The sequence below is a fragment of the Taeniopygia guttata genome, chromosome Z (assembly GCF_048771995.1).
Source record: "Taeniopygia guttata chromosome Z, bTaeGut7.mat, whole genome shotgun sequence".
NCBI lineage: Eukaryota > Metazoa > Chordata > Aves > Passeriformes > Estrildidae > Taeniopygia > Taeniopygia guttata.
In genome coordinates this window covers 29,540,980-29,555,109 of record NC_133063.1, presented here as the reverse complement: position 1 = coordinate 29,555,109, position 14,130 = coordinate 29,540,980, and positions in this window count along the sequence as shown.

Here is a 14,130-nt window from a genome sequence, read left to right as displayed (position 1 = left end):
TTAGGCTTGCTTTTTGCACTGGTCTTCTTATTTAATAAGAAAATTAAAAGAAACGAAATTAGTTTAAGTGTACAGGGAACAACTTGTGAATTAACCTTTTGTAGAAAGATGTTCTTTAAAAGTGAAGAGTACTCATTAGCTCCTCCACACAAAAACAAAAGTAAAGCAAATGGTGAATCCATCCCTCAGGAAAGAGTGGCAATAAATCTCTTAGATTAATCAGAATTGAGCAGTTTAAAATAATCAAAAGCCAATAGCTCATCCTTTGCTTGTGTTTATTCCCATGCAGCATGTTGAGTGAAACAACTCAGAGAAGACTGAATGAATTTGTATTCAAATTCATCAGCCAGAATCTAAACATGAAATTACTACGATATCACAATTATTTTTTAGAGAACTTAAGGGAATTTAAACTTTTCTTATAAATTGAATGTGGAGAGATGGAAAAAATAGATATATCAGCAGGGGAGTTCAGTTTTCCAGTTTTCCCATGAGATCATAAGCTATTTTAAGGTAATGTGCTACTGGGATTACTGGCAGTGGTAATTAATTAGCTAAAATTGACAAGGCACTCATTGTGACATATTATGACAGGGAAGATTTTTTTATCACAGCTCTACTTTAGTACTTCAACGTATTATAATAAAATTGCCTCATGGTTTCAAAAGGATATTCAATGGTATTCCTCTCTTTTAATGTTTTGTAGCTCTATCAGCTTTCCTAATGTATTCCTATCAGTATTTCTATGACATCTGTACCATTAGAGGAGACTCTATAAAAAATATTGTTTACATCTGCTAACCACACTGCATTGATGACTTTTGTTTCAATGCACAGCTACACAGACAAGTTTTCTATTGAAGCATGGAAGTCTTGCAGCATACTATCCTGGCTACCTTGAAATAACAGAAATCTTTGACATTTCAGAAGTGCTTATTCTATGTTTGGGGCTTTTGATTTATTATTTGTTTGGGAATTAATGATATTTTGCTCTTTTTGCTTTTTATTATTGCTGCATTTTGATACCTCTCTAAGAAAGGCAGAGAAAAAGATTTAGGATTGCTTTAAAGCTGACTCAATACTGCGCTTGTGTAAAGCTTTTAATGGCACATAATAAGAAACAATAGATGCTGCCTAAACTTTACACTAATGCCTCTTAGATGAACGGATTTTTGGCATGCAAAACAGCACAGCCAGGCAGCCTAAGAGTAATTACAACATTATACTGCATTTCAAATTTTTTAACTGGTTTCTAAAGAAAAAGGCAGTTTTTCTAACTTTGATCGTTATGTACTAGTGCAGAGGAAAGTGAAAAGTGGCTTTCCCCCCACCAGCAGTTGCAATCCCTACTAATGTAAACACTGTGGATGCCTTCAAAGACAGATTCTATATGCTATTGATGTTCAAGAAATAGTTCAGTGTTCTTGGCTTATTTGGAAACTCTCCAACAAAACAATGTATAATCAAGTATTTAAGGAAATTTATGAGACCAAAAAAAATCCTCCTTTTAAAACGTAGAACCTGAGGACCATGGATACATCTTTGTTCTGTACCAGATTTTATTATAATTCAACAGCTTTTTATGAAAATTACCTCTTAAAAACCATGATACATATAAAAAATATGATTTGCAATTAAAAAGGTGTTACAGTATGTGACATTTAAGAGTTTATTTTGCGTAAATTCAATAATCTAGCCCAAGTAAAAGAGAATAGCTTCAATAGCATTTTCTGTTTTCATTAAATGAACAGAGGGGAACCTCCTTTTCACATGTATTTGTCTTAATAATAAATCACAAACTTTAAGTTCTTTGAATAAAAAGACTGCATTTGGCCGGCCACAGCAATATCTTTTCATCCAGACTCTAGAGGGCTGCCAGTTCAATTCCTTCCAAAACAGCTAGTAAAGCAGCTCTTCAGCTTTAGGAAGGCTAGTAGAAATTCTAGGTAATAATGCTAAACCTATTTCCACAGCCCTAGCTCACAAAAGTTGGGTTTGAAATGCAGACCTTGTTTTAAAATCACATTCTTTCCACATCATAAAAAATACTTAAATAGAAAAAGTCTTCATTTGTGTTTCAGATCCTGTATAAGAATTTTATGATTTTAGTGAAAATTTTCGAGTGACCTAATTGAGGCCTTCTAGTGACGCCTTAAGTCTTAGCTCTCATATTTTTCAGATTCTGTACTGCATTAGTATATAACTCTGAACTACACATAGAGTGTTAGCAAGTTTTCTTCACAGTTAATTAGACAACACAATCCATTTCCAGCCTGAAAACCAAGGTCACCGGCTCATGTTCAAGCCCAAGAAAGTATAAACAACAGCAAATTGAGGGAAGCAAACGAGGAGGTTGGGACTTCATAACCTAAAGCTGTATTGGAAAATTAATTCCAATATGCAAATGGGCCAAAACTTATAAAAGTGTGAAAACTCGTGACTTGGTGTCCATCCTGGGTGTAGCCTCAGCCAGGCTCTTCTACTGCCCAAGGTGTATCCACTGAATGCCTTTTAATAAATACCTACTTTATTCCTTTAACACTGCTTAGCCTCTGTTCTAGGTAACCTCTCAAGGTATCACCAGTACCTGAAGGGAACCTCCAAAAAAGATGGAGACATAATTTTTACAGGGATATGTAGTGACAGAAATGGGGAAATGGCTTTAAACTGAGTAGGTTTAGATTAGACTTCAGGAAAAAAATTTTTACTGCGAGAGTGGTGAGATACTGGAACAGGTTGTCCAGAGAAGTTGTTCATGCCCATCCCTGGGAGTGTTCAAGGCCAGGTTGGATGGGACTTTAGGCTACTTGGTCTAGTTAAAGGTGTCCCTGCCTATGGCAGGGAAGAGTGGAACTTGATCGTCTTTAAGGTCTCTTTCAACAAAGCCATTCTATGATTCCATGTGGAAAGCTGTCATACAACAGCCTGAGCTGAACCAATGGTGAGATCTGTGAAAATACTACTAGTTTTCATTAAGCAGTAATAAAATTCAGATTTTCCAGATGGTAAGTCTTGTAACATTACACTTACAGCACTGAGCAAGGAATTTCCTGCACACATAACAGGAGGCTTAATTGTACATGCCGTTTGTTTAGAATCTGTGGTGTGGTAACCCAGACTTCGATCACATTACTACTTTGATCCACAAGAGCTACTGAAACCTGAACTTCTGAAGCAAGTTCTTATTAAAAGTCCTTCTACCATTTTTTCACTAGTGTTTTTCTCCTGACGTTCATCCAGGAGCACAGGATAAACATATCAGCCCATGCATTACCTTCAGGAGATTCAGACTGAACAGGAGAAATTTGAAGTAATGGATACCAAACCAAACTTTATTTCTTCTGCTGTGTATTAAGAAAACACCCAGAAATAAGAGATATAGTCTTGAAAATGGTCATCTGGTTAAGTTAAAGGAATTCAAGAATTTTGAGTCCCTTCCCTAGCTCTGTCTCAGGCCTTGAATAACCTTGGGATGTTTTTTGCATTTGAACATGATGATAATAACTACCTAGCAGCTGCAAAAAGTATTTGTGGTACTTTGTTCTTCAGTGCTTTATTCTTCAGCGCTCTTAGGAGCAATGAAGAGTTTGTCATAAGACAATGAAATACACAACATTATTCTTTCACATGGAGCAGACTATAGGAACTATGATGTCAGCATGACCACTCTTCCTTCCTGTTCATGTCTACAAGTATTTAAGTCTGATACATGGGCCTCTCTTATTTTTTAACAATTTTTTGAAGTATCACTTAAGTTCTCTGCTTCTCTGAGCAGAAACTGAGAAGGCCCTACTTGCTATCCACAGCATTTTCTCTATTTTACAGAAGTAACGTAGGATTATTGACTACTAAAATCCTTTAGCCTTGTCTGCTATTGTTTTCAAACTATGCAAATGACTTTTAACATACACCTGGCACACCTCTCCACAAGGGAGTATTGTCTTGCTTGCAAGACAGAATTGTGACAACAAAGTTGCAAAGTGTGAAGGTGTATAAATCAATCCACATTTGAAACTAGGGAGATGTCATCTATGGAACTTACTGAAGAACAGCTCAGAATCGAATTATTGCCTGAAAATGTAAGTTTCTAGTTAAAACATTTCCAGACTAAGTAAGTAATGAGGAAATTATGTCTACAAATTCTTTAAGATCAAAATTTGGAACATCTGGATCCTGTATGTAGGGACTGTGAACAGAGGGGAAGTGAAAGTCTGTGATTCATTGTTTTTTGTATGTTTATAATTGACATGGGAAACTCTTTTCCATTCAATGTAACTCCTCACAGTGCTTGTAATACAAACATATCTATGACAGAAATTTTATCTAGTCTTTACAAGTAAGTTACTCATTCATTTTAACTAAAAAGAACAAAAGTGATGCTAGATCACCAGTTTCTACTGAAATATTTATCTTCCTGAAGGCTGCGGGATACAAATTAAAAAAGAATTTACTAGAGCTAGTCCAGTTCCACATATTTAGTGAATAAGCAGTTGCTTAACAAATATTAATACTAAAGCTCATTGTGAAATTTCCACAGGAAAACCGTTTTCCTTATGTAAAGTCAAAATCAAATATTTCATTGTGAGTCTATCTGACTCATGTATCTTATAGTGCACCAAAAGAAAACATCCTTTTGACACAAAAATAGGTTAAGTATAATTTCCCAGGCCCTATACTGCATTAAGAAAATTATATGTCAGGCATCCATTTCAGTCAAATACCATGTCCCACAATCCAATGTGAACTTCTCTCTTTTTGACCTGGTTACATGATTTAAAAATTTGAATTGGAAAGCAGAGAAAATCATACAACACAGTCTTTTCTTCCCTTATCAACTACTGGAATGCTGAAATGCCATCATACACTAACACAACAATAACAACAACAACAACAACAACAACAAACAAACCAAAACCCAACAGCTAAACCATATTTTAGCCTCTGCCAATCTCCCTTTACCATACTTCGTGCATAGCATTTTACCTCCTAGCAGGTTTCATTTTCAGTGTTGAACCATACTGCAAATGCACCAACTTTCTAAGTGCGTTTCTAGTGACAAAAATATTCGTGTCAGAGTCCCTTTTTACTGCATCCCATGAGTCATTGCCAATGTGCTCTAGACAAATTTCAGTTTCTCAGAATTCTAAGAAAACTTTTCCATCTTTTACAAAAATATCCTATACAATTATATTCTCACAGCCCATTTATATGTAAATGACTTTTCTGAAAATACTTGCCTACTTTAAAAGAAAAAAATGAAAATCCAAATATATGTCAATTTCACTAAATCTCCTTAATGTGTTCTTAAAATGTCTCCATTGGACACTTGTTAAAGTGGGATTTGGGGGGCGAATTTTTATCCAGTGAAACCTGGCCCAACTCAAGCAGAGTGCCATGTTGTGACTGCTTGTGGTCGTGTATCCCCTGTCCTGCTCAGGCCAAATTATGATCTCAGAAATGCTCATTAGGCCTTGGCCTTGAAGAACAGCACCTGGGCTCAGCTTTTCTTGAGCTTATCAGAAAAACTGTTCCCAGGAACTAGCACTGTCCAACAACCTGTTGGTTTTCAACAAACAGTACTGGAAATTTATTTTTCATTTCTGAAGAACTGCCCAAGGGTGAGGCTTCCAGGGGTCACTTGTGGCTGTCCCCCGTCCCTCCCTGGACCCCCGGGACCCCTCTGGCTAGCTGTCCCCTCAGGGGACTGGGTTTTTCGCAGTCCCGCTGCACTGGGTTCACCAGGCAGCTGGGTCTGCAAGGTCCGAGCGGTGGCGTGCCTAAGTTGCCGCAAGGATTCAGGATAAAGAAACGAATAGAGGTCAATTGTGTGCAGTCCAGAGACAAAAGACCGTGGGCTACTGCCCAGATACAGTTTTATACAGCAAAATTAAGAGATAAGGTCTAAACAATAGAGACAGTGTCCAGCCTGGGCTCATCAGAACCATCCCAGGGGTCAGGTCAATGGGAACTGCTCAGGGGTGGGGAAAAAGGGGTTTACAGAAAAATGCTGAGGCAAAACTTTACCGAAACAATGGGGCATACATAAATGTATCTTTTCCTCAGTTTCCCATTCCCAAGGCCTTTCTAAAACCCTTCCTCCACACTACCACACCAGCGCGATAGCAACACAAGGGAAATAGCACTTTTTGAAGAAAGTTACCTACCCGAATTGCAGCCAGGACGAGAAATCATGACCAAAGCTCACTCTGTTGTAACCCTATAAACCAAAGTGTAGTCCAAAGTGAGACCCTTGGAGTTATCCTGGACTGCAGCAGCTGCGACCAGCTCTTCCCTCTGAGCAGGGCTTCTCATAGCCAGCGAAGTCTCCAGCCAACTGTACTCAAAAGATAGCTGAACAACAGTGATGGTGATACACACCCTCCTCCAGACTCAATCCTTTGACCACTGAGAAGATGTAAAGACATCCAATGCAAGTACTTCACTGAAATGGAAGGGAATTTTTTCAGAGGTATATATCTTACCTGCATTCCTTGATATCTGTGTGCATGCTAATGCGAATATGCCATAGCAAATGTACTGGGAATGTTGCTCTTCTGGATTCTTAAGTATTTTAGATTTATAATTAAGTTAGGCCTGTGAGTTACTGTTGGGCTATAAGTTCTGTATGAATTGTTCAATTGTTTAACTTGTTAAGCTATAGACTAACTACTGTTAAGTTTATTTTTAAACCTTTAAACCAAAAATTTCATAGGCTTCATTTTGCAAGTGGGTCTACTCTGAATCTTGTGAGTCAACATTAGGGCCTTCTTTATTCCTTTTGATCCTTATCCTTTCCAAGCATTTATTTTCCTCCTCCTCCTCACCTCTCAGCCCCCAAGCCTTGTCACAGGTAATTTTGGTTGCAGATTGAATGGGTTTAGATTTTTGTTTGCTTTTTCTCTGCGTGTTTTAACTATCTAGGAAGTAGCAGGGTGAACCTGAGCAATGAACTTTGTAATGCTTTTGCTTTCACACCAACACTGCTTTTGCAGTACCTTTGCCAATAATTCTTCATGCAACCTTAAAATACACATTCACGACACAAGTCTCTGGAATATCTTGGCTCTTCACAGTAAGTGCTCTGAGAAGGACTGCTGCCTACTGAGTCATGGTAAATTATTTTCCTTTGAAGGATGACTTCATCCAAATCAATAGACTGGTAGATCTATTTGCAGACCACAATTTCTAAAACATCTTCTGGAACCTGGAGTCATGTATCAGCCTCTCTTGCTTCCTTTCTTCTGTCATACAGTTGGCAAGAGCTTTTCCTGCGAGAAAAAAATGTAGAATAAGAGAGAGCACATGTTCTCATGTCTGATGGTGTAAAAAGAAAATATTGCAGAACACTGCTGCCTGACCAGAGTTTCAAGGGACCAGAAACTACCTTTTTCTTTCTTTTTCCTTTTGGCAGCTCTGTTTCACAGTGAGGCCGAGAAAGGGCAGGAAAATAAAGGAGTACAGAAAGTTCAAATGAGAAACAGATGTTGGGAACAAATGTTGAAACAATACTCAATGCCCCAGCAGCCATTTGCTTCAGTACCCTGAACACCTCAGGAATATAGGAATATATAGGAATTAGGAATATAATATGAATATAACAATACATATATCAGTACAATGATGGAGACTAATAACACCACAGCTTTTAGAAGTAACCTCATTAAGTAAAAAGTATCTGAAAACAGCATTTAATATTTAAAAACTATTTTTAACTAATTAATTTATTATTTACATAGCTGAATTCGAACCTAACAATACAGAGCTTGATAGTATGATTTTTTAAATATTAGACAACAAATAATTATGAAATTAAATTCAAAGGCAAAAACATTATTGAAATGAGTTAGCAATGAAATGCTAACTTTCCAACAGCTCCGGGGGGACCTTCTGTGAATATCATGGGGTTAGTACCTGTAGAGGAAGTATAATACCATTACATAAGTCAACAACTGAATAAACATATATCTTATTTTGGTTGAGCTGTATCTGATTATATATCTAACTGCTTCATACATTTCATATAAGATTCACATATTTCTTATATTGGCTAGGCTGATTAAAGTCTGTATCCCACTACTTCAAATATTGTAATCTGGAGTTTTGCCACCTTTTATGCAGTACTGATGAGGTCTTTGAAGAACACTACCCTCTAACTTCCATTGGAGAAATCTGATGCTGCAATTTTGCGTTCAGCTACTGCCACAAACCATACTGGCAACAGCCATTATGAATGACAGTTGTCCTACCGAGAGCTCCTGCAATAACCATCCTGGTATCAAACAATTAAGAATGAATGAACAATTATATTATTGTTAGTACAACTTTGCTCCTCACATTTCCTGTTCTGTTGAGAATTAGAGATTACAGTCATGAGCTGACCTTTGTATCTAAAATTGAGTAACAGTGGCTGTAGATAGGATTTATTTTAAATAATTTGAAAAATAATATTCTGAACTGCAGTTTATTCTTACTTATAAGAAGGTGAATCATAGAGTAACCTTTAAGCAAGTCTTGGTGAATTCCTTAATTAAAAGGAAAGCATGATTCTACCAACATACAAAGATCCAAGTTACTCTGTAAGAAAGCTGTTTTACCACTAAGTCCCTTGCTGGTCATAAAAATTTTGAAATATATCCTTAAAGTCAAGATTATACCTAAGTATTACATTGTAAGCATATATGCATTTTATACCTGTATTATCATGTAATATATAATATATATCCTAGAAATTATATAATATATCCTAAAAAAATATTATATAATATATTATATAATATATATCCTAAAAAAAACAGAGCCTAAATTTTGTGGCAACAGATGCTTATAAGAGATGTAGTACTAGAGAGTATTTCCTTTTAACTGAAGTAAAATCTCCTGGCTAGTTTCTTGTAACTTTCAGTAATATCAAGAATTTTGTGATGGAATTTAAATATAAACAAAATAGTCATAGATTTTTAACATACTTATCTGGGTCTCATACATTAAACAGAGTTAAAAGAGAAAAAACTCCATGGCAGCAAAATCAGCGAATGATTCACATGTGCTAAGAGTTTTGTAATTGTGAAAAAGGTCTCTCTCTCAATCTGAACATCTCTGCACATTGCCCCTGCTGTCAAGTAGACAAAAACACATTACCATTAACCAATGTGAACTTTCAGAAAAAATAGTGTGAACTTTTAGAAAGCTGTCCCTTTTAGCAGTAAAAAATTTAGTAACTTTAATAAATAAATTTTAATAACTCCAACAGTAGTCTTTTATCTTTCTCACAACTATTAAGTATCAACACTGAACCATGAGTCTCATTAATCACCACTTAACAGTATTGTGGAAATATGCAATTTTCAAAGTAGTACTCTTCACACTTTAATAATTTAATTTACCAAACTAAAGCTTTGTTTTAGAAGTGAGGAAGCTTCACACATCACCTCCTGATCTGTGAAGTTTGATGAGTTCCTTGGATTGGACTCCTGGGGGAGGACTCCTACCTGAATTCTGCTCAGCTTCAAACTTGACTCCTAGGTCAGTTCCAAAAGGAAAAGAAAATAGAGAGTAATCTTGATCAGTCAGCAAAAGGAAAATAAAATAGAGAGCCATCTTGATCAGTCAGGTGCCCACTTGAATACACCGAGACTTTACCTCCCCAGCTGCTTTTGTCTGTTTACTTGATGAAACATGGCACATGACTCAAAGGTTTTTAATTACTGTAGGGAGCATTCAAGAATCACCTTGTTGTGTCTGGAGTACATCATATCTGTTTATGCTTTCAGACTTAGGTAGACTGTAAGTAACGGTTTCTCCATATTTCTGAGCTTTTCATCACACCTACAATGACACCCATGCTAAGATTCATCCTATCTAACTAGTTTTTAATTGAGGCACTTAGGTCAAGAATCTTGTCACCCTAAACTTCTGTTATCCTCAGCAACTAAATCTTAGATAAGCCTTAAATGCTCTCTGGAAGTATCCCTGTTTCTCCCTCTAAAGGGAATGAAAGTAACAAATAATCCTGATTTGACTTCTGCCTGATAAAACATTTTGTTTAAATGCCTAACACTTTGGCCTTCAGACTTTTCTATACAGAAAACTTATGTTTACCAAATCTAAATTCTGGAACAAAATAATTTCTGAACTGTCAGAGTAAAATTAAATGATGCTTTGTTTTACATTTTCATGTAGGCAACTAAAATTATTCTATGGACGTGAAATTCTCTTCCATTTTACCCAAGAAGTTTCTCCTCTACTTGTCTGTTCATATCTCTCCCTTTGTAGTAATGATGCCACGCTACTCCTGATGCCACTCACTAAAAATTTCATTCTAAAGCTTACCTTTTTCTTGCCCACTCATTCTCTGCAGCTTTTTCTTTGCCATACAGGCAGTAGATAGTCCCATTAATCCCATTAGTCACTCCAGTACTATCCCACAGACCCCTTCCCCATCCATTTCTAAGCTCCATCATCCAATTCCAAATTCCTTTTCAGGGACTTGGTACAAGGACTCATCCTACAGCTCTAATTGTAGACATCATGAATGTGCGCTCCCTGTGCATCTTTTACTGTGAATTCAAACAACCTCTCTCTGTGAATGAGTCAGACCACTTCATTCTCATCTTTTCCAGTACATATCTTGTTTGAGCACTGTGACAAAGACCCACCATCCACCTTTTGTTCATGGTATCTCTTCATAGTGCTTCTGCAATTTATTTTCAAGTGTTCCTCCTGCAAGGGATCAGAGAGAGTTTGATCTTTTGTCTTTTTCTCCCCCTGAATCTTGCCTTTGAGTAGTCTTTTCTGTTATCATAAGTTCAGCAGTTATCTCTGGACTGAAACACAGAGTTGCTTTTTTCTACTCCAAACTCATCAACCAGGTTGTAACGATTTCTGGATATGGAATGTTTTGAGTTACCCATGACACATTCATGGGAATTTTTTTTTTTTTAATTTATAATAATACTTAAGGAATCTAGCAGACATTAGGATCCCATTTTTTACCCAAAACTTTACCTGAGTGTAAAAAGAGACAATTTTGGCCTTACAGAAAAAGCAACTGAAATAGCCAGCTGAACTACTGTAACGGTACCTTAAAAAAGAAAAATGTACAATATAAGAATTATTAAATAATGTATTTATGATGGATTGTAGAAGAAAAAAATATGCTTTACACATTTAAACTTACTATCCCAGGTGGAAGTTCACCATAAAATCTTCTTTCTAAACTCTGTTTTTATACACATTAAAATAATCATTAAATTCAGATTTTTTTTTTTTAATTTAAATTCTCAAAGTGCTACTGAATGTTGAATGGATTCTAAGCAGGAAGGAATTTCAATGTTAATTCTGCTTTCTTAGTAACAGAGGGATATGATCATTTATGATGTAAATATAGTAAGTTTTCAGAAAGTGTGTGTTCTAATGTGTACATAACGACAGCAACACATGAAGACTCATATCTTCTGTGTGTACGAAGACTCAAGAGTGAAGAAAGTAGTAAGAAAAACATCTGCAACATTAGGAACAAATTTTTCTATTCTATCTTAGAAGTCAAAACAACTAATTTCATAGAACCTGTTTACAAAGGATAAAGGAATTTTTTATTATACTGTATATTTTTTCAATAAATTTCCTATGTAAATAAGAATTCCTATGTTGTAGAAGAAGCTGGCATCATTTTCCCTTTGTTTCCCTACACATGATCAGCAGTGGGGGCTGCCGTCTTGGGAGGGGGCATTACCCCACCACTTGGGGGGTCTCCTTGCTCCCATGGGGTTCCTGAGATTTAGCAATTTTGTGTTAAGTGGTTATTTATTAGTTTGGGGGGTTTTTTGCCTGTTGCTGTTTTGACTGTTAGTAACTACTGTTTTTAACTTATATCTACTAATATTTGTTCCTTATAGGTGGAAAAGGATTGGCTGAAATTAGGGAGAGGAAACTCATCTTAATGAGTATTCACATCTTTAAATTGTAATGACAAAAAGAAAGGGAGCAAGCCGAGAACAGATGTCTTGATATCAGTAAAGAGAAACTCCTCTGGCAAAAGTCGAAGCACAAGCTATAGAAAATACCAAGTTGCAGAAAATATGGCTGTCCTCAGTCCCTAGTTAACATTACTGGCACTTCTTTCTATGAAACTTCTTAAAGTTTAAATTTGATTCACAAATCATAGAAAATTAATTGAAATTTCTAAAACTTACTTTTTGTTATTTCAACACAAAACAAATGTCATACATATTTCATTACATCTGCACTGAACATACAAATGCAAGTGTCTGCAATAAATACATATTTCACTAAGTATTTCAAAAATATAACTTTTATGCCTGCCTTCTGGGATCAAGGCCAGTTGTAGCTACAAGATGGTCTACACAGCTGCTACCACATCACATGGACCTGGAGATAAACGGAGAGAAACAGGACCCAGCTATAACCCCCTCTTTCTTTAAATAGTTTTTCATTTCAACTCCCCTGTATTGTTCTGCAACATCTTATGTTCTACAAATAGAAACATAGAATTGTAGAATATCCTGAGTTGGAAGGGACCCATCAGGATCACTCCTGGCCTTGCACAGGACACCCCAAGAATCACTCCACATACTTTAGAGTATTGTCCAAACATTTCTTGATCTCTGTCAGGCTTGGTGCTGTGACCACTTTCCTGTGGAGCCTGCTCAGGCTCTGGGTGAAAAGCCCTTTTCTACTGTCCAGCCTAAACCTCCCCTGACACAGCTTCAGGCCATTCCCTTGGGTCCTGTCACTGTCACCACAGAGAAGAGATCAGTGCCTGCCCCTCCTCTTTCCCCCACAAGAAGTTGTGACTGCAGTGAGGTCTCCCCTCAGTCTCCTCCTCTCCAGGCTGAACAGACCAAGTGACCTCAGCTGCTCCATGTATGGCTTCACCTCAAGGCTGTTCACCATTTTCATAGCCCATAAATATATGCTGCCAGCAACGTGCAAACACAGACAGTTGTTCACAAAGGAGAGAAAATGGTTCAGACAAATGCATTCCAACACTGAGAATACATGCCAAAATACTGGAGTGAAATACTGACACCACAGGAAGAAATCTCAGAACAAAGCATCAAAGTACAAAAGTGTTATATGGGGCAATGCCTCAAAGCATCTTGACTGTGACAAGCTGACAAGAAAATCTTGACTTCAAATGCATTTAAGTCAATAAATAGTATGACAAAGGGCTGACAAGGAAGCTATGAGTCACAAAGATTCTTAACTCTGGACAACCACTGAGTTTTACAAAGGAAGAAAGAAATAAAGCACTTATTTTCAGCAACAACTAAATGAGAAGAAAACAAAATTGTGGGATGAAGAAGGCACAGAACGATGTCATCAGGGCCAGAAGTATGTGATCAGGGCCTACAAGAAAATTTCAAAGCAAGTTATTTCAGTGTTCAGAGGAAAGAAAATTAAAGTTATGACCCCATAGGCTACACAGATGGAACAACTCTAACTGATACAAGGCCAGGCTGGCACTGGTTGGGTTCACAGAACTGCAGCTGGCTCCCTGCTCCTGGAGTCTTTCTCTTTGCAAAGGTGTACAATGGAACCTAAGACTGGCATATGCAGGGATTAGTTTTGCATGAAGTATCAAGACAAAAGGAAGGAGCTCTTTATTTTCCTTGGAAGATCTTTCCTTCTGGATTTTTTTGCACTCAATTTTACATTAACTGCAAACAAAGAGAGCCTAGCTGTGAGATTTTATCCAGTAATTCTTAAACATATATTGACAGCATTGTGTATATCACATCCCGTACTAATCTATACTCAGATACAGTCAAATTCAGCTCCTTCTTGCATAGATCACTGTAGCTGCCTGACATTGGTGGTACTACAAAGGAAAGTTTACCTGATGATGGTTGGCTGACCTTCGCTAAACTGGATATAACTGTCCAAGTCAGAACTTTTATGAAGCACCAGCTGTGGTAAACACCCCTCATCTGCAGTGAAACTCAAGCATTCTCAGCAAACATGCTTTAAAAGAAATTCAGCTCCTGTTGGAATAAAATTCCTTTACTACAAGATAAAGGGATGAGTTCAAAGTATTTTCAGATATTTACTGATCCAGATGACACCTAGACTGCACCGCCTTCAGAAACACCCTAAACAGAACTTAAAAGTAAC